Here is a 23,723-nt window from a genome sequence, read left to right on the forward strand (position 1 = left end):
TCCCAGGTGAGGCGAAGCCTCGGGCTGGGAAGGCCCCGCCCCCCACACTTGGAGGAGCCAGGAACACCTGCACTGCTGGCAGCCTCTCTCCTGGAGGACCTGGGAGGAAATGGGAAAACCCATTTGCCCCAAAGCGTCCCTCCCACAGTGTTCCCCTCACTACCCTACGGGTTAAAAATAAAAACAAAACGAAACATAAAATTCACTAAAACGCACACCGCGTCGCTAAACTAAAACGCACACCGGGTCGCTAAATACAGCATAAAATACAACTGTATGGTGGTGGTGGTGGGGGGGTGCTTCATGGAGTCCAGCAATGCAGCTAGCTCTTCTTCAAGCTGCACAGCGCTGGTCGCATTTCTTCTGTGTTTCTTGAGCCAGGGCGCGGGTTCTAGGAGGCAGGTCTGCAAAGGTGTGGAAAGGGGAAAGTGGGGCTCTGAGCGTGCCCTAAGCCACGGGACAAAGGCAGCGCCTTTCCCTGGGGCTTCGGGCTAACTTGTAAGTTAGTTTTTATATTTTTTATTTATTTTTTTTTTTTGACAGGCAGAGTGGACAGTGAGAGAGAGAGACAGAGAGAAAGGTCTTCCTTTTTGCCGTTGGTTCACCCTCCAATGGCCGCCGCGGCCGGCGCGCTGCAGCCGGCGCACCGCGCTGATCCGATGGCAGGAGCCAGGAGCCAGGTGCTTTTCCTGGTCTCCCATGGGGTGCAGGGCCCAAGCACCTGGGCCATCCTCCACTGCACTCCCTGGCCACAGCAGAGAGCTGGCCTGGAAGAGGGGCAACTGGGACAGAATCCGGCGCCCCAACTGGGACTAGAACCCAGCGTGCCAGCGCCGCAAGGCGGAGGATTAGCCTAGTGAGCCACGGCGCTGGCCTAATTTTTATATTTTTTTAAAATCAGCGCCTTTATATCAAAACAAATTAGCGGCTGGCGCCGTGGCTCACTAGGCTAATCCTCCGCCTAGCGGCGCCGGCACACCGGGTTCTAGTCCCGGTTGGGGTGCCGGATTCTGTCCCGGTTGCCCCTCTTCCAGGCCAGCTCTCTGCTGTGGCCAGGGAGTGCAGTGGAGGATGGCCCAGGTGCTTGGGCCCTGCACCCCATGGGAGACCAGGAAAAGCACCTGGCTCCTGGCTCCTGCCATCGGATCAGCGCGGTGCGCCGGCCGCAGCGCGCCCGCCGCAGCGCGCCGGCCGCAGCGGCCATTGGAGGGTGAACCAACGGCAAAGGAAGACCTTTCTCTCTGTCTCTCTCTCTCTCACTGTCCACTCTGCCTGTCAAAAAATAATACAAAAAAAAAAAAAATTAGCATAGTACAGGGCAGAATGCAGACTGCCTGAACTTTAAGTGGCAACACAGTGTTTTCAAAGACCTGTCTCTCCTCTGGCCAGCAGGTGTGTTTACATCCTCTGGACTCCAGGGCTCCTGGCTGAGAGACCATGGGGTTTGTTTTCTTCATGGAGGGTGCAGGGAGTCTGACCTTGCTGGAATGAGGGTCCCTGGGGGTGTGTGGGGTTGGGGTGGGGGACTTGAGGAGTAGAACACTGGTATAGAGGCGGGATCAGGGTCAAGCTTGGGATGACTGAGTGGCAGCCCAGATTCTGCAACAGCAAGTGGCCCGGGCTCTGTGGGTCTCCTCCACAAGGCTTGTGGGTCTCAGCTCTTGGGCTGGGGAAGCAGACCCAGGAAAGGCTGGGAGGGGACCCTGTCGGGAGAATCGGGGGAAGGGGTGGAGAGCAGGGAGGAAAGGAGGCTCTGTAGAGGGGCGGTCACAGCCCAGAAGCAGAGAGAAACATCCCTCCAGCCCCTCAACACGGCAGCTGTGAGCAGTTCTGCTCTAAGCCACCCACTTGGTAGCATTTTATTTATTTTTTTTAAGATTTATTTATTTATTTATTTATTTATTTATTTGAAAGGTAGAATTACAGAGAGGTGAGGGAAGGGGGTTTTCCACCCGCTGGTTCACTCCCCAGATGGCCACAATGGCCCGAGCTGTGTCAATCTGAAGCCAGGAGCAAGGAACTTCTTCCAGGTCTCCCACGTGAGTGCAGGGGCCCAAGCATTTGGTCCATCTTCCACTGCTTTCCCAGGCCACAGCAGAGAGCTGGATGGGAAGTGGAGCAGCCGGAACTCAAACCGGCACCCATATGGGATGCCAGCACTGCAGGTGGAGACTTTACCTGCTACACCACAGCGCTGGCCCCCCAGGCACACTTTAAAACCACAGAATGAGAACCTGCGTGCAGCAGGTTAAACCGCAACCTGTGACCCTGGCATCCCATATCAGAGCTCTGGTTCGAGTTCCGGCTGCTCTGCTTCCAATCCAGCTCCCTGCTAAAAAAGCCTGGAAAAGCAGTGGGAGATGTCCCAAGTGCCTGGGCCCCTGCCACCCACGTGGGAGACCCAGATGGAGTTTCTGGCTTCTGGCTCCTGGCTTCAGCTGGGCTCAGCCCTGGCCACTGCAGTCATTTGGGGAGTGAACCAGCAGATGGAAGATTCTCTCTCTCTCTCTCTCTCTCTCTCTCTGTAGCTTGGCCTTTCAAATAAATAAAAATAAAACCTTAAAAAAAAAAAAACCCACCCCATAGAATGTTGAATGAAAGGATTTAAAAATATTCTAGCCCAATTCGTTCATGTTGCCACTGGGAAAACTGAAGTTTAAAACATTTAAGTGACTTGTAGGCAGTCACACCTAATTAGTGGCAGTTATATTTTTAATATTAGCAAGATTATTAAAGATTATATAATGAAGTTGCAATGCATAGCAGTATGAAGCATTATTCTGCTGAAGCTAAACAAATTAAAAAAAAAAAAAACAACTTAAAAGCAAAAAGGTTAAAACCATAGTAAGGAACAAGAGAGATTGCTGATCAGGTCAGTATCTGGACTCAGTGAGCAAATGAGTTTGTTGTCCCCAGATTAGTCTGCAGGGTTCAAGGACATCAGAGCAGTGTGAGCTCTGAGCTGTGTTTTCTTCATTTTGGACCAAACCAGATTTAAAATGACTGTTACAGTCCCTGAGAACATTTTATTTAAAAAACAGAAAGGGAATTAAAAATAAAAAAGCTCATGCCACTTGAATTTGTACTGCCTGACTTTTTTGCCTACAAACTGGAAACTTCACCTCATTACAAAGATGCAAGGCAGAGAGGCCAAACCCAGGGTAGGGAACAAGCCATTCTGAAGAGGAGGCCTTCACAGGCGGGTGGGGCTCTGCCCAGCGGCGGCCTGGGGAGTTTCCATGGTGTCTTTCTGGTGTGCTGCGCTGGAATGGGGAATTCACGCACTGCGTTCTCAAACAGACCAGCCTTGCAGTCCTTCTCCCTCTGCCCCTGTCTCTGTCAGCCATCCCCAAATGGCAAAAACTAGGTGCGCACACTGACTGCATGATGAGAAAAATAAAAGGCTCCACTCCAAATTGCCTGCTAATTATTCTAGGGACATGCTTCCTGTCAATCTCTTATTAATTATCCAGGGGAAGTGATTCTGCAAAGCAACACACAGTGAAATGATTCATCTGACATAACTTCCTTCATTTCTCTTCCAACTGAAACAATTCCAGGAGTCTCAGCAAGCAATAGAGTTGGGAGAAAACCCAACCGACTGTCCCCGACACACAGCCGAGCTCGGGGCTGCACCATAGCAGAGGGCTGAGCGTGGGGCTGAGGTATATTCCCTTCTCCCAGATGTTCGTCATAAATACTGGGCTCCATGGATAAACTCCAATAAATGACTGATGGCACTTTCGCCACTCACGATGACAAGATAAGTGAGAGCTCTGCAGAGTCTCAACTCTATTTTTTTTAATCCTGGAAATTAAAAAAAAAAATTGTAAGCTGTAGACTTAAAAATAGTATTTGGGTACTTGTTTAAGATAAGCAAAAATGTGTTATACATTTGTTGTCAATTTACACTGTCTTCTACACCCTAACCTTGCTATAGGTGCCAAGTTATCTTAACCATAGATAGATATCATCCTACTGCTTCTACTATCTAAGCTTTGTTTTTCTTTTGTCTTTTTCTGTCCCACTTTCTTCCCTGTAAGATAAGTGTATGTTTAGCTACTCCTCTAAGTTACTTCAGCCAGGTGAAAACCAGAAGGCAGAGATCACAGGTAACAGAAGTGCTCTTTTAAATGTGCAGACTGAATTCAAGAGAAAGACACCAGGAAAAGATAGGGAAGATGTGCCCACACCACATGACTAAAAATACACGGGCCCATAACCACAGGCAGTGGCTGGGTGTGCAGAATTTCAGGAGCACTTAAAAAAGATTTCATCAGTCATTCAAAGGCATGGATTTTAAATGCAATTACTGTGTATAATTAGCTGTTTCATCTTCAGTGTCAGTGAATTTGGAATTTAATCTCTGATTGCACAAAATAGAATACTAAGCAGCTTACCCCAGAGAAGGGCTGCTCTGGTTGTCTATTGGTGGCTGGGTAATGTGGCCAAACTGCATACAGCCATCACGGGACAGTGGGTACAGAGTAAGGGAGGGAGACCCAGTACTGGCTCTTGCCAGACACACTGGTGCCTTTGAACTCGTAATGAAGACACGGCTCATGAGTCATCTCCTCTCAGAAAGAATCTCACCCCATGTCCGCGCCTGTGCCAGGTGGAGGTGACCACTTCTGGCTCAGGTGCAGCGGTGAACACAGGCTGTGCTGCGTTTCTCCCTGTGACTGCCTTTTTTTTTTTTTTTTTTTTTTGACAGGCAGAGTGGACAGTGAGAGAGAGAGACAGAGAGAAAGGTCTTCCTTTGCCGTTGGTTCACCCTCCAATGGCCGCCGCGGCGGGCGCGCTGCGGCCGGCGCACCGCGCTGATCCGATGGCAGGAGCCAGGAGCCAGGTGCTTTTCCTGGTCTCCCATGGGGTGCAGGGCCCAAGCACCTGGGCCATCCTCCACTGCACTCCCTGGCCACAGCAGGGGGCTGGCCTGGAAGAGGGGCAACCGGGACAGAATCCGGCGCCCCGACCGGGACTAGAACCCGGTGTGCCGGCGCCGCTAGGCGGAGGATTAGCCTAGTGAGCCGCGGCGCCGGCTCCTGTGACTGCTTTTCTTACATGCTTATGAGCTTCTTGAGGGCAGGGACCAGATATTTTTTTATTTTTAAATATTTATTTATTTTATTTGAAAGGCAGAGTTACAGAGAGGCTGAGGCAGAGAGAGAGAGAGAGAGAGAAAGAGAGAGAGAGAGGTCTTCCTTCTGCTGGTTCACTCCCCAGATGGCCACAATTGCTGGAGCTACGCCGCTCTGAAGCCAGGAGCCAGGAGCTTATTTCGGGTCTCCCATGCAGGGTGCAGGGGCCCAAGGATTTAGGCCATCTTCCACTGCTCTCCCAGGCCATAGCAGAGAGCTGGATCAGAAGTGGAGCAGCTGGGACTCAAACCGGGATGCCAGCACTTCAGGCGGTGGCTTTACCCACTACGCCACAGTGCTGGCCCCTAGGGACCAGCTCTTTTTAAACTTTGTGATTTTCCATGGAGCACAGGGCCTGGCCCACCACAGCATTCAATAGGTGAATGAATGAATGAATGAATGAGCCATCAGTTGATGTCAGCCAGAGGCCAGATACACAAAAAGGAGCAGTTTATTTTAATAGCTATTTTCTATATCTATAAAGAAAAATGAATTATCCAAAGTATATTGATTTAGCAGTTCTTCTCCGAGACAGACCATCAGAAAAGCCCAATTTTTCCACAGGCCGGGTGGTGCCCACTCAGCTCTGCAGCCCGACACATGTAACTGCAGAGGGTTCCCGGAGCTGCAGACTTTCGGCAACACAGCCTCCATCGGCAGGCTGCCTGGTGGACAGCTGTGGACAGCCAAGTCCAACAAAGCCATGAGATGGGCGTGGAACTTTCTGAGAAGAAATTCATGCTCAATCCAAGTACCAGAGTGACTCACTCGATAGCAATCTTTATCAACGTACGGGGATGGGCGTGCCGTGAAGCAGTTAGGGTGCTGCTTCGGGTCACTTCACCCCTTCTAGGACTGCCTGGGCTTGAATCCCAGCTCTGCACCTGACTCCAGCAAATAATGGCTCAAGTGGCTGAGTCCCTACCACCCAAAGGGAGGACCTGGACTGAGTTCTTGTCTCCAGGTTTGGCCTGGCCCAGCCTCAACCACTGCAGGTATTTGGGGAGTGAACTAGTGGGTGGGAGCTCACTGTATCTTTCTCTTTCTCTCTCTCTCTCTCTTTCTCTCTCTCTCTCTCTCTCTCTCTCTCTCTCTTTTTTGTTCTGTGTGTCTCTCTGGCTTTAAAATAAATAAAATAAATTTTAAAAAATAAAATAATGTATGAATAAAGATAGGCTATCAAGTTCAAGCAATGCTCCATGGATTGACCTTAAACCTAGTTTTGGTTGATGATTTATGTAAGAATCTTTTCAGTCATTTCTGGAAGATAGGCTTCCCAAGGACAAGAATTGTGTCTGTGGTGTCTCCAGTTCAATAAGCACTTCCCAAGTGACTGAATTTATATGGATATCAGTCACTGGGATAAAAGTTGGCAATAAAAAAGTGAGGGGCTGGCACTGTGGAGTAGCAGGTAAAACTGCTGCCTGCAGTGCCAGCATCCCAAATGGGCACTGATTCGAGTCCCGGCTGCTCCACTTCTGATCCAGCTCTCTGTTATGGCCTGAGAAAGCAGTGGAAGATGGCTCAAGTCCTTGTTCCCCTGCACCCACACGGGAGACCCAAAAGAAGCCCCTGGCTCCTGGCTTTGCATCGGCGCAGCTCAGCCGGTTGCAGCCATTCTGGGAAGTGAACCAGCAGATGGAAGATCTGTCTCTCTCTCTCTCTCTCTCTCTCTACCTCTCTGTAATTTTGCCTTTCAAATAAATAAAATAAATTTTTTTTTAAAAGTTAGGATTGGCTTTAAAAAAAAAAAAGTGAGCTACTTTATTGTCTCCAGAAAACGTTTGTTCAATGAGCCACCCATGCAAAGAGCACAGATATCATAGACATAAAAAGACTGATGGTTTCATCGTAATGATTTGTAAACCCAAACAGTAAAAGAAAGCCCCTGACACTTGTACAGAACCTCAAACAAGAACAATTTCACTCAAAACACATCCCAAGGTTTTCCTAATCACGTCTTTCCCTTAGCTCCGGGGAAAGGCAGCAAGTCCTCTCAGAGCCCCAGGGCAGGCCTCTAACTCACTCTGGCAGTTGCCTGGCCACACCTGGAACTGTTTCTCATGGGACATAGGCTGCTGAGAGTAAAGACCCTGGGATGTGGGCAAGTGGAAGGGGCCATCTCACAGGCCCTGCACACTGAGCTAAGCGTGGGCAACCTTCTGCAGCTTGGACAGGTGTAGCACCTGTGGAATGTGTGAGCCTCACCCCGATGCCCACTGTGGGAATGAGGGTAGTGGCCCAAAACAGAGCCCACATTGGTTTCAAAAGAAATGGTGACATGAACAGTGTATGATTTCCCCCATGAATTTCCTGGCCAAATAACTCATTCCAAAGTGTGGGAGAGAAAGATCCTCAAATCAGCCTGCTCTCGTTTATCACGATTGCAAAAGAGACATGGGGAAGAGGAATCAGGACAGGGGAGGGGGACATTCCTATTTTTCCTGTGCTCAGGCCCCAGCCCCAGCCACTTTGAGAATAACAGAAGCTCTGCGTGCAGAGCTGGTTTATCTGACTCTCAGGGTGGTGCCAGGGAGCACAGAGCCCTAACTCTGCAGCCACCTCTCAAGGCGCTGCAGACTCCTGGGCAGCTGCAGCAGGTGGCACAGACCTGGCACTTGTCGGACGCAGGCCTCATGCCCATGCATCACTCACCCTGTGTGTGCATGTATATATTGTACGCATGTGTGTACATATGTGCTGGGGGAAAGTGGCACCTTGGAGATAGTGCTCTGGCCAATGTGTGTGTGCACATATACATATGCATGTGTGTGCATGTCAGTGTGTATGTGTGGCTGCAGGGCATGTGCTGAGGGACAAAGATTTAGAGGCAGGAGAAGAGAGACAAGGGCTAATTCCCAGCAGTTATTCCCCCTCCAATCTGAGGCAAGTCCTTTAGCCTAAGACTTTGTTTTTCATTCATACAAACATGCCAGTAAAAAAACACTATGTTGGCTCCTCTACAGAGCTCACTAAAGCCCTCCCCCGATGGCAATGTCTGCAGAATATGCTAAGTGCTATTACTTTTGTGCTTCTCTTATCTCTTCGCCACAGCCACATCCAATGGTTAGACTGCATGGTAGAGCCAACTGCCCAGAGCTTGGGCTGTAGGCCGTGAAAAATAGACTTCCGGGTTCCCTGGCCAGGGTGCACTGGTTCTCACTCTTACATGGGATTTTTATTAACACGCAGCTGGCTCGGGGACAGGACATAGGGTCTGTTTCTAGCACCCTGTCTGCCCTGTCTATAGCTACCCTCACTATTCATCAAGCCAACATGTGCCTGCACATGCATTCCAACCTGATCACTGAAAACATTGGTGTTTGTGAACTCCCTCGAGAGCTCTCTCCAAAAGCCGTTCTCTGTGTGAGAGTAGTAGCATCGATAAGGTGTACTGATCACACGCTCTGCCAAACATACAGCAGACTTTATCTTACTTAATCCTTGCAACATTCCTTAAATTGAGCCGTATTACCTCCAGTTTACAGATGAGGAAATTGAGGCCTGGAGAGGTTGTGTTCTTATCCAAGATCACACAGCAACTGAACAATAGGTAAAAGGTCTGGCCCCAGTGGAACCCTCGTCGTGGTGCTTGGCTGGCTTTTGGGCTTCCAGTCCATGGAGACACTGGAGTTTGGGGGAAGGGAAGAAATGGAGGATTGAAAAACTCTTCATGCGCCAACCAAGCCCCAGATTGTTGTCCAAAGGCCCCTTTCCACATCCTTGCATGTGCCTATTTTTTCTCCATAGCCCCTATAAGAAAGGGATCAAGAGTCCAATGAAATGCTATCCCCAGTATGGTCCAGCTTCTCTGCCATTGGCCCTGCACCAACTGCTAGGCTGCCCCTTGCTGCCTCTCCCATCCTGCCGGGGCAAAGTGTCACCTTGGGGTCAGCGTGCCCCAGCCGGTCTATGTGGAGTACAGAGAAGAAAGCTCTCCTCTGGACACACAGCTAAGCGAGGAGAAATAGAAATGGGCTCAGGGGACCCCTCGGGGTTGCACCCTACCCTTGCTGCTCACATCCATGCTGCACGTGGCCGATTAGTGCTACTTCCTTGCACTCCACAGGACAGGGCATTGTACTGGAGCAATAAGGCCCCAGGTCTGCCCCGACCCAGGAGCATGCTGCTAGTGCAGAGATTAGCATTTGGCCCTAGTTCTGAGGCCAACTTGGCCATGCCCACAAAGTCATTGACCTTCCCAGGAGGTCAGATTTCTTAGTCTTTAAGTGAAATTAGAGAGGCCAGCGTTGTTGTATAACAGGTGAAGCCACCACCTGCTACACTGTCATCCGATGTGGGCGCTGGCTCATGTTTTGGCTGCTCTGCTTCCGGTCCAGCTCCCTGCTAATGGCCTGGAGAAAGCAGCAGAAGATGGCTCAAGTCCTTGGGCCCCTATCACCCATGTGGGAGACCCTGATGAAGCTCCAGGCTCCTGGCTTTGGGCTGGCTCAGCCCTGGCCATTGCAGCCATCTGGGGAAGAAACCAGTGGCTGGGAGATCTCTCTCTCTTGCTCTCGCTCTCTCTCACTGTCTCTCCATATCTGCTTTTCAAATAAATAACTAAATCTTAAAATAGAAGCTCGGGTTTCATTCCAACTCTAAATGTTCCTTTCAGTTGTAAAGGAATTCATTCTCCTTGGGTTCATCAGGAGGGGGCCTTCTCCAGTGGGGCTGGTTGGTCAAAGAGCTCTGGGGTAGGAGTGAGGGGCGGTCAGGCTCACTCAGGGAGCCACGGGTTGTGGAACAGAAATGGGATTGTTAACAGCAGCTGGCAGAGTGAGGAAGCAGCACTCTTGGGAGTCCCAACCCAGAGGCAGATTCCATGGCTGCAAAACCCTCAGGGCTCTTAACATGTTTCCAAAGAAGAAGGCCCAAGCAAGACCCCACCAACAGTACTCTCACAGTGGAGTTCTATGGCCAAGGTCACTCTGGGGACAGTGGCTTTTTTCTCCATCACCCATCATGGTCATTCATGATCTGGCAAATTTAATAATACTTCCACCACAACCCTGCCTGCCCTCAACCAAGGAGCTCCTCTGCACATTTAAGCTGCTCAGACTCTTCACTGTGATTAACTGCTATAGCAACTGCACAGCAATCTGGAGCGTTTTGCACAGGGGAGACAACTGATCTACCATGCAGATGGGGTGAGAAGGAAGGGCTGTTAGATGGAGGCTCCCTTCGCCTGCTTGCATGCGGTGCTTTTCAATGTCAAAATGTGCCAAGATGAGAGCGAAGATCAAGTCAGGGAGCAGCAGATAAAGATTTCCAGAAAGCGAGGAAGAGGCCTCTCATGGCCGAGGGTTGACGAGGTTTGCTTATTGTTGGCTTGTAGTCGGCAGCGGATGGAGATTCTTGGAGCAGGTGAGAGAGCAGACCATAAACAGGGCCAAATTCCAGCCGTTTCGTCCTCTGGCTGTCACAGGGTAACAGGGCGATTGGAGGGCGTGGGAAGGGAAGATACACGCAATCAGAGAGGCAACTCTCAGCTCCAAGCTGCCTGCCCTGTCTCTTCAGAAATCGGTCCTGTAACACGGAGGAGCAGACATCTAACCCTTCTGAAATCTTCTCAAGTGTTTTGAATAGAACAAACACCTATTTCGTGGAGGAAATGTGTGTTCGAAGATCACAGCCACAGGACGCACTGACGTGTGGGCACCTAAGTGTTTTTGGGAAAGGAAAAGAGCTATTCAGCATTCGAGATTCAGGAATGCCTGTTGACATATTAAGGAAACAGCCTCCAGGGACAGCTGACAAGCCTCCAAGCATCACCAAGGGAACAGTGACGCAGACGCACTCCGTTGTCACAGGCTGGCACGCGGCCAGGCTCCCTCGCCTGGCGGCTGATGTAATGCTAATCTGTATCTGGGTTAGCCTTGCTTAGATAGCAACTCAAGCAACTCAGTCGGCTGCAATCAATAGCAGGCTCCTTTTATAGAAGACAGCAAAGAAAAAAAATACATATCCATATATATAAAGAGAAAGCGAGAGCTAACTCTGGAATCCATCATGCTGAAAAGCTATTTGTGGTGCAAAAAAAAAAAAAAAAAAACCAGGGAAAGGCAGGTCTAAGGTAAACCCCAGGAGCGCAGTAAGGTGCACACACTGGCTCCACGTGGGGTGAGCCCAGTTGTCTGCCATGCACATTCCCCTTTTGTAGCAACACCAGTACCCTCCCCCCTTTTTTTAGAGCATAACCAAGGAATGTGCCTAATTCCCAGCTGAGCTAAATAATGATGCAAGAAAACAGAAGACATTAGGTGAGAATGTGAACATAATGATCTTTTTCATTATGGAATAAATGGGCTGATTCCTTTTAAAGCTAGGCATAAAGTGTCACTTGTTAAAAACTTCTGTCTTGGAGACCTCTGCCTTTCAGTTACTGGAGAATAAATAATAAGAATCATAATTACACAGATTTTAATCCGTCTTGGATGGAATGCATATGTGCTGAGGGCCTACTCGTCAGCCTCTCCCAGGCAGAGCAATTTGAACTGTCCCAGTGCAATAGAAGATAACCCTTTTTGAAAACTCACTTCAGTTATGCATATTCTTATTTCTCTACTGGATTATGCTTAGATGGAAGGAATCTAGATTGGGCTGCATGGAAGACCCTGAGCAGACAGCTTCCTGGTCCCGAGGCCATCACATCCAGGGCATGGGGGTGGAGGGAGTGCCAGAAGGTGATGACTTAAGGCAACAGGCACCTGCACAAAGCCCCCAAGGGTGGCAGGGATGTGACAGGAATGACACAGCTTTCATCTTCTCCGTGTTTATAGCATTTTTCTTTAAAGGTAGTTTTGTTTTCAATTTATGAGAAATTTAAGGACAAACATCAGGGGTTCTATGAACCATCTGAATTTATATGAAAAGGTGAGAACCACATATATATTTTTCTGGGGGAGGGCTCAGGGATTTCATTAGACCCTCGAAAGGATCCAAGAGCTCCTGTCTCAAAGTGAAAACCGGCAAATTTGAAGGAGTTCAAAATCCTTTGGAAATCTGATCTCCATCCTCCCAGTGAGATCATTTATTTACAGGTAGAGAAAGTGGGAAGCTGAGAGGCCACGTTACTAGCCCAAGGTCAGTGAAGTGGCAGGCCTATTATTATCTAGGCCACTAGATCATGGGTTTCTACAGCACGTCCATTAGACAGGGAGGGCTCATTAGAGCGGTGCTCCTGAGGGTGGGGCCGGGGTGGGGGCTCAGAACCCCTGCCCATGAGCTCAGTTTCAAGTTCACGGGTAACGTCACTCTCCAGCATCTCCATGCCCAACCCCCCTCCCTCCACACACTCCTGCTGCCCCAAATCTCCCTGCAGGCAGGTCAGGGACAGAAGACTCAGCCTCGGTAGTTTAACCTCTTAACAGTTTCCCAGCAGAACACCATTTGAGTGTCTCCTTTCTTTGAGAAGGCAATATTTGCTTCAGAATATTGAAACACTTCCTATCTGTCAGGAAGGACACAGAACCGGAAATGAGAGGACACAGATGTGAAGGAACTGCTCAGCCTTGTAGAGAACAGATTCCAAGTTCAGTTCTCCAGGCTCACAGCCCTGTGTGTGTTACATTGGCTTCCACCAATCCAGCTTGTGAAGAGTCACGCATTCTCTGAGCACAATACCTCGTGCTCAGGGTAAAGACCCTAATCAATGACCCAGGAAAGTCCATTCCAGCTAAGAAAAAGGGTATGGGCTGGGGCTGGCACTGTGGCATAGCGAGTAAAGTCACCGCTTGCAGTGGTGGCATCCCATATGAGCGCTGGTTCGAGTCCTGGCTGCTCCACTTCCCATCCAGCTCTCTGCTGTGGCCTGGGAAAGCAGTAGAAGATGGCCCAAGTCCTTTGGTCCCTGCACCTGCATGGGAGACCCGGAAGAAGCTCCTGGCTCCTGGCATGGGCTGAAAGTATGAGGGTGAAGATTCTGTCCTTTCTTGAAGCAATAATATTTATGTCATTTTTGTGGTTATAAAATAATATTTCTTCATTGTAGAAAATCGGGGGGAGGGAGAGTAAAAAAAAGAAGGGAGATATATCTGTTATCCCATCTCTCCTAGATGCCATCCTAAATAAACAAATACCTTGGGCATTTGAACTGGGTCCTCCTCTTTCGAAATGACCCTGAAGAAGTCACAAACCCCTGGTTTCTTGCCTCTTATTAGGAAGCTCGGCCATTTGGGGGGTGAACCAATGGAAGGAAGACCTTTTTCTCTCTCTCTCTCATTGTCTAACTCTGCCTGTCAAAAAAAAAAAAGATTATGGATTTGGAAATAATTTGTAAATCACACAGATCCATGCGACAAAGATGAGAGACTCATACCATCGTCCTGGTTGCTTTGCCCTCATCACACTCACAGCTGTTAAGAACTCTCTCTTGGGGCAGGCATTGGCCATAGCCCTGGGGATGCCCAGATCCAGTGTCTGAGTGCCTAGGTTCAAGTCCAGGCTCTGCTCCCACTTACCTAAGCATTCTGGGAGGCAGCAGGTGGCGGCTCAAGTAGTAAGGTCCCTGCCACACATGTGGGAGAACTGGATTGAATTCTAGGCTCCTGGCTGTGGTCTGGCCCAGCTCTGGCTGCTGCAGGCATTTGGGGAGTGAATCAGCAGATGGGAGCTCTCTATTTGTCCATCTGTCTCTGTCTCTCTCTGCCTCTCAAATAAACACAACAAATTCTAAGTTATCCTTTAAAAATATTTACTTATTTATTTATTTATTCCAAGAGGAAAGTGATGGGGATGGAGAGAGAAAGAGATCTTCTACCTGCTGGTTCATCCTTCAAAGGCCAAGGCAGGACCACATTGAAACCAGGGGGCTGGAACTTATCCAGGTCTCTCATGTGGACAGCAGGGGCCCAAACACTTGGGCCACCCTGAACTGCTTCACAGGTGCATTAGCAGGGAGCTGGGTCAGAAGCAGAACAGTAGGGACTCCAACCACTCGTGTAGCACAGGGGCATTGCAGATGGCTGCACCACAATGCTGTCCTCCAGCTACCCTTAAAAGCATGGCTTCCTGTGCTGAACCCCTGCTGTAGAATTTACCATGGCTCCCCAAGGACTGTATGTCTCATGTCAAAACGTCCCTAGTCAGACTTCTAGATGCTTTTTCAGTTCACAACCTGATCTTGCCTTCGTTGCCCCAAAGCTTGCTCCTTATTGATCTTTGACACAAACTACTCCACCCAAGTAACTCTCAACATCATTGCACACATATCGCTCATTCTGGATTCTGAAACTTTCTATATGTGTTCCCTCATCAGTGGCTTTTCAGCCCACCTCAAAATGCAGATCCCTTCTAATGCTTCATTTAATATCACTTCCATCAAAAGGCAGTCTGCCGGGCGGATGGGGTAACCTGTTCAGTGCTATCAGAGCTAGCCTTATGCATAATAATTACAGGACACAACACTGAAATTTGTATCCATCTTCTGTTTTTTCTTTTCTGCAAAGTTTCATCTTAATTCTCTATATCTTTTTTCCAAAATGCTTAAAAAATAGATTTTGCAAAACATTGGACATGAATGTCACTTGTTGTGTATGAATTTGCTAAGAAATAGGATGTACCACAGCTGTTATTTTTTTCCACATACCCTACTCAATCTGCCATGCATTTACTGTGTTTTATAAATATGTGACATATTTGAAAATATATTGTTCACATATCTTGCATGTTTTCCATTCAAAACATGCTAAAAATATGAGCATAGAATCCATTTGTCAACATGGCTTTCCAAAACAAAAAGACCCCTTCATTTAAAAATCCCAAGAAAGTTCGGATCAAACAGTTTATTAGACTTTCTGTTTCTTACTTTCCTAGGTTTGTTTGTGGTCATCCCAAAAAGTTCATGGAGAAATGGGATTAAGAGACAAGTGTATTTGGATGCAAAAATATTTTGAAACCCACGCCTACAAGGCATCTTAAAAAAGTTCATGAAAAACGCGTACTATGAAAAAACTATAATGAATTGCAAAATGTTTTTACACTAAAAGAAGCACATCTTTTCATTCCATTTTTCCATGAAACTTTTGAAGTACCCTCATATGTGTCCCTGGCTCACGTGTGAATTGTACTGGAAGCATTTCAGATACAAAAATATCAGACACGTGACTCAAAAGCAAGGTGGTTTGCTCATATTGCTTCATGTTCTGGAACCTATGTTTATCCTGATACAGGCACACATGAGAGAGAATCTGGGTTCTCTGCTAAGCTAATTTTTTTCTGACGAGTCAGCAACGTGCCCATGAGATAGTGCTACTGGACTGTTTCCATGAACCGAAAGCTTTGAGGTATGCAAATCATAACCTAAGCTGGCTTCCATGTCATTAAAAATGCTTGTGTTCATTTCATGGAAACAACAGCAGCCCTGGATTGACATTTAAATAATGGCGCTTCCTGGAGAATTTAGAATCCAGGCACAGCCTTGTGGCCATTACGCAATTGGGGGAACTAAAAAGAAGGTGGGACATGTAGACCATAGAATCTGAAAATCCTTAAAAAAAAAAAAAAAGACAAACTTGTCCTCTCTAAGTCAAAAGAATAAGTCAGTGGCTGAACCAGGAACATGAGCCTATGTTCTCCAATTCTTTCATTTTTAAATTCTCTTCATTTTTATAAAGTACATCTGTCAGTTGCTTTTAAGTACGGGCAAAATTATCCTAAGAAATCTATAGAGCAGATCTCATATATTTTCAACAGAAATAAGCGTTGCAATGACAAGCACTATTATTACAGTATTATTTGTTACATGTTTATTTCCTGCATTAATCTGATCTTAACACATTATCAGCCAAGGCTCTCCTTGCAGGAGGGAGGCCTGCTCTGCAGGCAGCCGACCAGCAAAGCTGTCTCCCTGGCCCCAGACTGAGCCGCCTTCCTTCTGTGCAGCTGCGCGCAGCTGAGAGGGACTCCACGTGATCTCCCTGCTATCTCACTTCCTTTGTGTGCTGGGTAGAGACACACACAGGGGACAAGGGAAACCAGCAGTGGAGGCTCCTTGACAGATCTTTGACCCAGTCCTCAACTTTGGGGTAAAGCTTTGAAGGCTGTTTGGAAGGAGCTGCAGAGAAAAAAAATGCGATGTCCCAGATTTGAGGAGCAACGTGGGCTGATCTGCTGAGAATGTCTCACTGTGGATCCCTGGGGAAAAAAACTCACGTCCAGCTTGTGAGATAGCAGCGTATTGTGAACCACCAGCCCCTTGGCGATCTGCGTCAGGACAATGAGACCTTTGTACCCACAGTGTTTCTGCCCCAGCCCTCGCTGCCCGTCCTCGCATTCTGCCTGCTCAGCAGCCCGGCCAGGGAAGGCGGGTCTCGTTCCCCCACTCTGCACTTGGGGAAGGCTCTCTCAGCTGTGGTAGGAGGATTGGAATTTGAGTCCTGATTCCCTAGCTCCTTTTTCTTTCAGTCCCTGCGTTCTTTCGACTGCTACCCATCCTCATGCTCCTCCACCCCAACCTGTGAAGACCCAGGGAGCAAAAACAATGACAAAATGGAATTTTGTATCTCAAAAGCATGAACACATTTCCAATCACTAAATTCTCCGTGTCCATCCATTATTTTCCTATTGCGCGCCTATTGCTCTGCTACGCACGATGACAAAATGAAAGATCCACAAGACAAGTTTCCTGTCCACAAGTAGTTGATTGTGGCCGGCAGAATTCCAAGACGACCCTCTGTCCCTCACCGCCCCCCTCCCATCTTCTTTAAACCCTCGAGGATGAGAAGGACCTCAATCTTCTAACCAGGAGAATATAGATAGAGGGGGATATTGCTCCGGTGGTCAGGTTATGTTATAAGGCAAAGGCGAAGGGATTTTGCAGATCTAATTATGATCTCTAATGAGTTGACTTCAAGTTAATAAAGGGGGCGATTAATCTGGGTGGGTCTGTCCTAATCAGATAAACCGTTGAAGAAAGGTCCAGAGGTCAGACACATGGAGCCGCCGATTCCTGCTGTCTCGTGCTGGCCTTGAAGAAGCAAACCCCAGGAGTCGTGCGGCTTCCCTGTGGGCTGGGGAGAGGACTACGAGGCTGAGGCAAGGCCTGAGCCCTGTGCCAACCTTTGAGCCGGGCACCCAGGTAGTCCTGCCTGGACTCCCCGCCCACGGAAGCTAGGAGACAGTGGATGTGTGCCGTTTAGATGAGTTAAGTTTGTTATGTGGCGCTTACGATCTAGGAAGGAGCTGCTATTCAGCCTAATTTAGTAAGTATCTATAAAAGCTAAGATTTGTTAAAAAAAAAAAAGGAACTTTTTTTTCCTTCTTGGTGTCTTACGTCAATAAGATGTAAAGGTGATATGTAACACTAATAAGCATGCCACGGTGATAAGACCAGCCTTGTCATTTTCGCAGCTATAGTGACAGCTATATTTTCTCCCTTTCTCTCCATCTCACACACACAGTTGCTCAACCAACTGCTAATGGAAAGGTCCTACTGGAACATCAGCAGTCACATTTAGAAGCATCAGATAGCTATTCCAAGAAGGCATTTTTAATTTCTCTCACAGCTAGACCTGTCACTTCGGATGGGAAGAAGTGAGTACTATGCCAAACCACAGGAAAAGCTTTCTCTAGAACACTGGATTTCAATAGGCACTCACGTTCTCTCTTAGGGCAATGCCTTAAATAGTGCCTGGCAATTAGTAGGAACACAGGAAGTGCATAGTAGGCTCCCGGCAAATACCGAATATACCAAAGTAACATCAGCGCCTGAAAATAATCTTCATTTTAAGATGACAGATGAAATGTTAGTCTATCAAGCACTTATCCATGGATTTGGCCCCAAAGCTTACATTTTAGTTATCCTTTGCATTATTGACTTTATTAACAATGTGTTGAGTTTTCTTGTGGCTGCTGTGCTGGCTGGTTGCTAGAATGAGGTGGGGGGTGAGGGAACAGGAGAGAGGTGGGCGGGGGCAACACAGAAACCCCAGCCAGGTAGAAGGTGTTCCGGGCCTGCTCTGAACAAGTCCTAATACACCTGGAAGACAAAGCAGCTGATACAGTACAGGATGCAACTGAGCACACAGATAGAGAACAGAAAAAAATGCACTTCTGTGTGCTTTGCTCTGGGGGGCCCAGTTGGACAGCAATGCAGAAGCTGTAATTGGAGCAGCCTGGGCTGTGGCCGCGTGACAGCTTCCCAGGACCACCAGAAACAGGCCCTGCCACTCGCGAGCCCCATGAGCTCGGCCAGGCCACTTAGCTGCCCGAATCTTGGTTCCCTCCTTTGAAAACCTGGGCTACCTATGGTGGTGACATCACAGGGTCCTGGGGCTAGGGTGACTGTGAAGTTCCAGCTGGGGTAACGAAGTTGTGCCCAGCAGATATTGGGGATTATTATTTAGGAAGGGAAATCTAAGAGCTAAGTGACAGGAGTGAAGGGCTGAATGCTACAAAGACGGGGGAGTGTTTCCCAGTCCCGTGCTCATTCCAGAAGATTCCATGCTCATCCTTTTGATGCCACTCACGTCCGTGCCAACTGCTGTTGACAGACAGCACCGAGACTCCAGAGCCCTGGGCAGGCAGAGCCCACGTGCTGTGCAGGGGCTCCGCCTTCATCCCTGTCCCCACCTGCCCTGGCAGTGGCAGTAGCAGTGGCCAGGCCTTTTCTAACGTCTCATTCTTCCCTGTTGTCAGCCCCAGACCCCGGCTCCCTTCCGTCCTCAGTAGCCGCCCTGTGGGTGCCTCCCATGTTGCTTTTTGTTCAGTGCCTCTGTGAGGACTGGGACTCACTCTACTCTTGTAGGCTCTGGAGTAGCTTTGGGCCACCCGAGGGCACTCAGGTCAAAGCAGGCCAGGCTTGGCAACTGACGGGGCGTGGTGCTTAGAGGGGAGTCCAAGAGTGTGGCTTCCTCCAAGCAGAGAAAGCCAAAAGCCCCCTGAGCCCACCTGACTTTGAAATGTGAAAATGACGCCAGGGTGAGAAACACAACAGCAAGCGGACGGGCGAGGAGGCGGGACACGGTGGCCGTGCGGTCGGCAGGGCCCAGGGTGTCTGAGCCGGACCCGAGGCCTGCGGGGCGGGGAGAAAATCCTTTTTGGCTGCCTCTCCTGCCTCCGTGTTTCCTACCATTCTACAACAAAGGCCCAGGAACATGAGAAAAGGAAACTGAGAAAATGTGTCCCGTGATCCACATTTAAGCCAAGAACAGGACAGACAATGTGAGCCAAATAGAAATGAGGCCAAGAGCGCTTTCTTGGGGCCCCGGCTGTTTTGCAGATGCCAAAACCTGTTCAACTGCTTAGCGTGAACTCTGGTTCTGGGATACAGTTCACTATGAGAAAGGAAATTTAATTAGCACTGGTGACCTCACCTTCAGTCTTAGGTCAATATAGCCAAATGGTACACTAACAGTGATTGCTACCGATTGATTCCCGAAAGAAAGATGAGAGGCAGCGGGAAGAGAGAGAGGGAGGGAAGGCGAGTGACACACTTTAATTAAGAGTTATACCGGGAGGTCATCCCATACCAAGTGCAGAAAGCACCCGTCACTTCTCATCGCCCACCCTCATAAATTCCCGGTTACTTATGCATGTGCATTGACTACTTCAACCTACACTCTCTAAATCACGTTCACAGTCATTTAAGTGATCACATGTCTACAATTAGGAGCTGCACGTTCATACTAACAACTGACATTTGTGTATCGCTCCACTGTTTGCAAGGCAGTTGCATAATTATCGTCACACTCGGTTCTTCACCACCGTGCTCCGAGGGAGGTGTTCCTGTCCTCGTTTCAGAAGCGAGGACGCAAAGTTACAAGTGTCTCAGCCAGGAACTGATGCCAAGTCCCATGACCTCTCTGTTGTAATCAGCCCCACCCACCCTGGGAAGATGGTGCTGTGTGAACAGAGCCTTTTTCCCCAAGGAGAGGGAAACTGAGGCACAGCTTGCATCACAGCCTGATGGGATGGCACAGATGAGAATGTTAGCTCTTAGTTGGGATGTGTCAGTTTTACTGTAGTAAAATGCACGTGGTCATCTAAGGCCACAGAGCTCTGCTGAAGACAACGGGCGTGCGGGGAGCCTGTGACAGAGAAGAGACCAAACAGTGGCCGTGGACAAGGCTGTGAGCACTGCACCTCATGGGAACTGGAAGGGCTTTGCTGCATTTATGTCACATAATGTGTGATACGACTGTTTGATATTAGCTGTTATTTGTGTCCTGTGAGGTGGTCATCCCAGTCCTGCAGGGGAAGAGCAGTGCAGCCCCGGGTCTGTAAAAACAGTCCTGGGCAGAGTCTGAGTCATCTAGCCCATCTGAAGCCCAGGAAGACAAGCCTCAATCTGGAGGCAAAAATACATGATGCAAACATTCGGCAGCCCTGCAAGGGAGGGAACGTGGGTAGAGCCAGGATCTGACTAGAAGGGCTGGCAGCTTCTCTCCCGCCTGCTCTCCCTTTGACCCGCCTGGCACACCCTCCAGAGCCCACTCTCTGCTTCAGAAATTGCCCACATGGGTGACAGTCTGCAGGGCTGTGAGCTGGAAGCCAGGGCTTACTTGCTGGTGAGTGTGCCATGAGGGTAGCCGGAGAGACACGCTCATCACCCACAGGGTTGCTCTCTAGTCCCAGCCAGCTCCCTCAGCAAGGGCCAGATGCTGATGACGGGACGTGCCCTGGGCAGGGTCTATATGTGTCTCCCCTCCCACGCTCTTTTGTTGCATTTTATTGCTTTTCCCACCTGGGTATCAGGCAGTCTCCGTGATGGGAGATATCCTTCTTTCCTGAAATTTCCAGGAAGCACACTTGCCTCCCACATGTTCGATGTTAATGTAATTCAAACCAAAGTTTGAGGCTATTTCTCCTAATTCAGGAAAAGTCAGGAGTTTGGCAACCCACATGGAAAAAGACAAATATATATGTATGTGTATATATGGTAGTGGATTTTTTTGTGTTTTTCTCATTTTGGTGGTGTGTGTGTTTCATAAAGCACATAGGAGAATGAAGCTTAAAAAGCAACTGCTTGGAGAGATAGAAACTCTTGTAATTCATGTTGTGCATAATGGATTTGGCAGGCCCAAGCACAGAAATTTCCAGAAGTGTTTGCGTGGCAGCAGTCTTAGCCAATTCACATTTTTTAGCTGTGCTGGCCAGCTGCCCGGCCTGCAGAAAAAGTCTTGTATCTCCACAAGTTTGGCTGGCCTCACTGACGAGTTTCCAAACTGCATGGCAACATTGGATGAGCTTATTTTCTAGTGCCAGAAAAACTCCTGCTACTTATATTGTTACTAAATACCAGATGTGCTTAATAAAGAGAGAGCCAAGCCAAACCTAGGGTAATCAAATAACCTATCATTAACATTTTCTAAAAACAAAAAATGCAATTGGAACACCAGATTACTGTTTTTCTTTGTTTGCTTTACGCCCTATTACTGGAACCCCTAGGGTGATGAGAACAGGACACGGCACGGAGGCCGGCTCTGAAGACGCTGTTTACAATCACACCCCGATCATCCGAAACATGTGTGGGAACTCAAGGCTTGCAGACTTCCTCTGGGCTCTGCTCCTCACCAGCGCTCACCCCCCCCCCCGCCCCTACCCCACCCCCATCCCCAGCCTCCCTGCCCCATTGCCTCCCAGAGGTGGGAGCCTGCCGGTTGAGGTTCTCACCACGAGGCAGAGCACTGTAAGGTTGACCTTGACAGAGGGAAATGTGGTGGGAGACGGGAGGGTGGCGTTGGGGACTTGGCAAAGTAGAGAATACGCAAGAGTTGGAAGCTGTTGGGAAAAAAAAAAAAAAAAGCAGCGATTCTGAAAGGCTCCGTAGCACAAGAGGATACGGTGTGGCTTTGAGGCTGGAAGCCCCTGCTGGCCTCCGCTTGGTAGACCTCGAAGGATTTCTTAATACAGAAATCTCCAGTTCCATTTGTTCCCCGTTCTCATCGCTCAACTTTTTTTTTCTTTTTCTAAAAATTCTGGGAATCCAATGGGTTAAGAATTGTGGCTGGCAGATTCTCTCTCTCCTGCTCTATTCAAGGTCATTGCTGGGGTCCGAGTCCCCTAGGGACTGACTTCTCCAAACCTCTGCGCCTCTAACCTGTCTCTTTCCCCCTCCCCACACTCACAGCGCTGAAGAGATGAAAAGCCCCTCTTTCTCGCACCCCAAGGTTGGTGGGTAACCTCGATAGATGGTGAGCGCTGTGTTAGGGGCGATTATAGAGAGAGAGAATATTGCAAAATGGAATCTTAGAGATGGAGATGGAATCTTGCAGTAAGAAGTTTTAGAGTTAATAACTCTTCAGGAAATAGTTGTTATCTGCTTCAAGACAACTATACAAGAAAGGGAATATGTGACTTGACCACTGGAGAGTTGTCTTAAAATCTGGGTGGGCGTGTGGTGCAGTGGTTAAGTCATGATTGTGATGCCACATTGAAGAACCTGGTATAAACCCTGGCTACACAGCTTCTGATCCAGCTTACTGCGAACGCACACCCTGGGAAAGCTGCAGATAATAGCCCAAGTACTTGGGTCCCTGCCACCTACGTGGGAGACCCAGATAGATAGAGTTCCAGGCTTCTGACTTGGACCTGGCTCAGCCCTGGCTGTAGAGGGCATCTGGGGAATAAATCACAAGATGGACAATCCGTTTCTGTCTGTCTCCCTGTCTCTGTTTCCCTCTCTATCTTTCAAATTAAATGAGACATATTTAAAATGGGTTACATTCCAACTCCACCTTGAATGCCATCGTGCCCAGCTAAGCTGAGAACAAGAGGATGTGTGGTGTTTCCCCATGTGCATAGCCATTAGGGGACTCTACCATGAACTTGGTCTGATCAGCAACATAAGGCTTTGAAAAGGTTGTCGCTCCCCCTCTTCATGGAGGAACGACACTAAACCCTGCCTAGGCTTCATATCCGAGTCACAGCACCATTTTGTCGCTCCCCCTCTTCGCGGAGGAACGACACTAGACCCTGCATTGTTCTTTTGTCTGCTCGGCCCTCCCCGGGTTTGCTGCTGGTTCTTCCTGGGTTGGCTACCGACCCTTCCACCTCCGTGGAAGGGCGGTTCCCCTGCCACTTTCCCCACTTCCGCGGGGGAGCGGCACACTGCTGGCCGGCTCTCTCGGGGGCTGCTCAGGTGTTCCTTCAGATAGATGTTCCTGGTGCATGGTGTCTCTCTCCTCCTTTATAGTCCTCTTCCACCAATCCCAACTCTGCTACCCACACACCGAGCACACTGCTCTCCTCCAATCAGGAGCAGGATCAGCTCCTGCAGGTCATCACTCAAGTTGGCGAGAGGCAGCTGTGTAGAAGCTGTTTACTCCTCTCCCAGTGCCATATTGTGGGAGAGCAGATGCATAGAATAAGTCTTAATTCCAGTAACTTAGTCTAGTCCGAGTTGCTCCCCACAAAGGTTAGATTTAAGTGGATGCGAGTAGTGAAATAATGTGGAGCTGATATCTCCCATACCTTTTGAATTTCCCTCCTAACTGCTGTCACATGTGTTTTAAACCTCAAATGTGGTCCTGAAAAGTTGGGGACAAATCCCCGTACAAAGTAGAATCACGTTTCAAACGTTCTAGGAACAATCCTGATTTTCAGCACCCTCATGCTGGTGAGGAAGCCACGGAAAAAGCC

The 23,723-nt window shown here is 48.8% G+C and overlaps 1 long non-coding RNA gene across 1 annotated transcript in view; it reads right to left on the minus strand.

The window, feature by feature from the left end:
- Nucleotides 1-255: 255 nt before the first annotated feature.
- Nucleotides 256-23,723, minus strand: part of LOC149122598 (uncharacterized) — a 28,624-nt gene continuing 5,156 nt past the window's right edge. Inside the window, exons 2-3 of the long non-coding RNA XR_016219712.1 lie at nucleotides 8,617-8,768; nucleotides 256-404 (exon numbers count right to left, since the gene is read on the minus strand). This is a non-coding gene — a long non-coding RNA (uncharacterized LOC149122598). The remainder of the gene's footprint in view (nucleotides 405-8,616; nucleotides 8,769-23,723) is intronic.

The sequence above is a fragment of the Oryctolagus cuniculus genome, chromosome 13 (assembly GCF_051225735.1).
Source record: "Oryctolagus cuniculus isolate XC-2025 breed Fujian yellow rabbit chromosome 13, ASM5122573v1, whole genome shotgun sequence".
In the NCBI taxonomy this organism is placed as follows: domain Eukaryota; kingdom Metazoa; phylum Chordata; class Mammalia; order Lagomorpha; family Leporidae; genus Oryctolagus; species Oryctolagus cuniculus.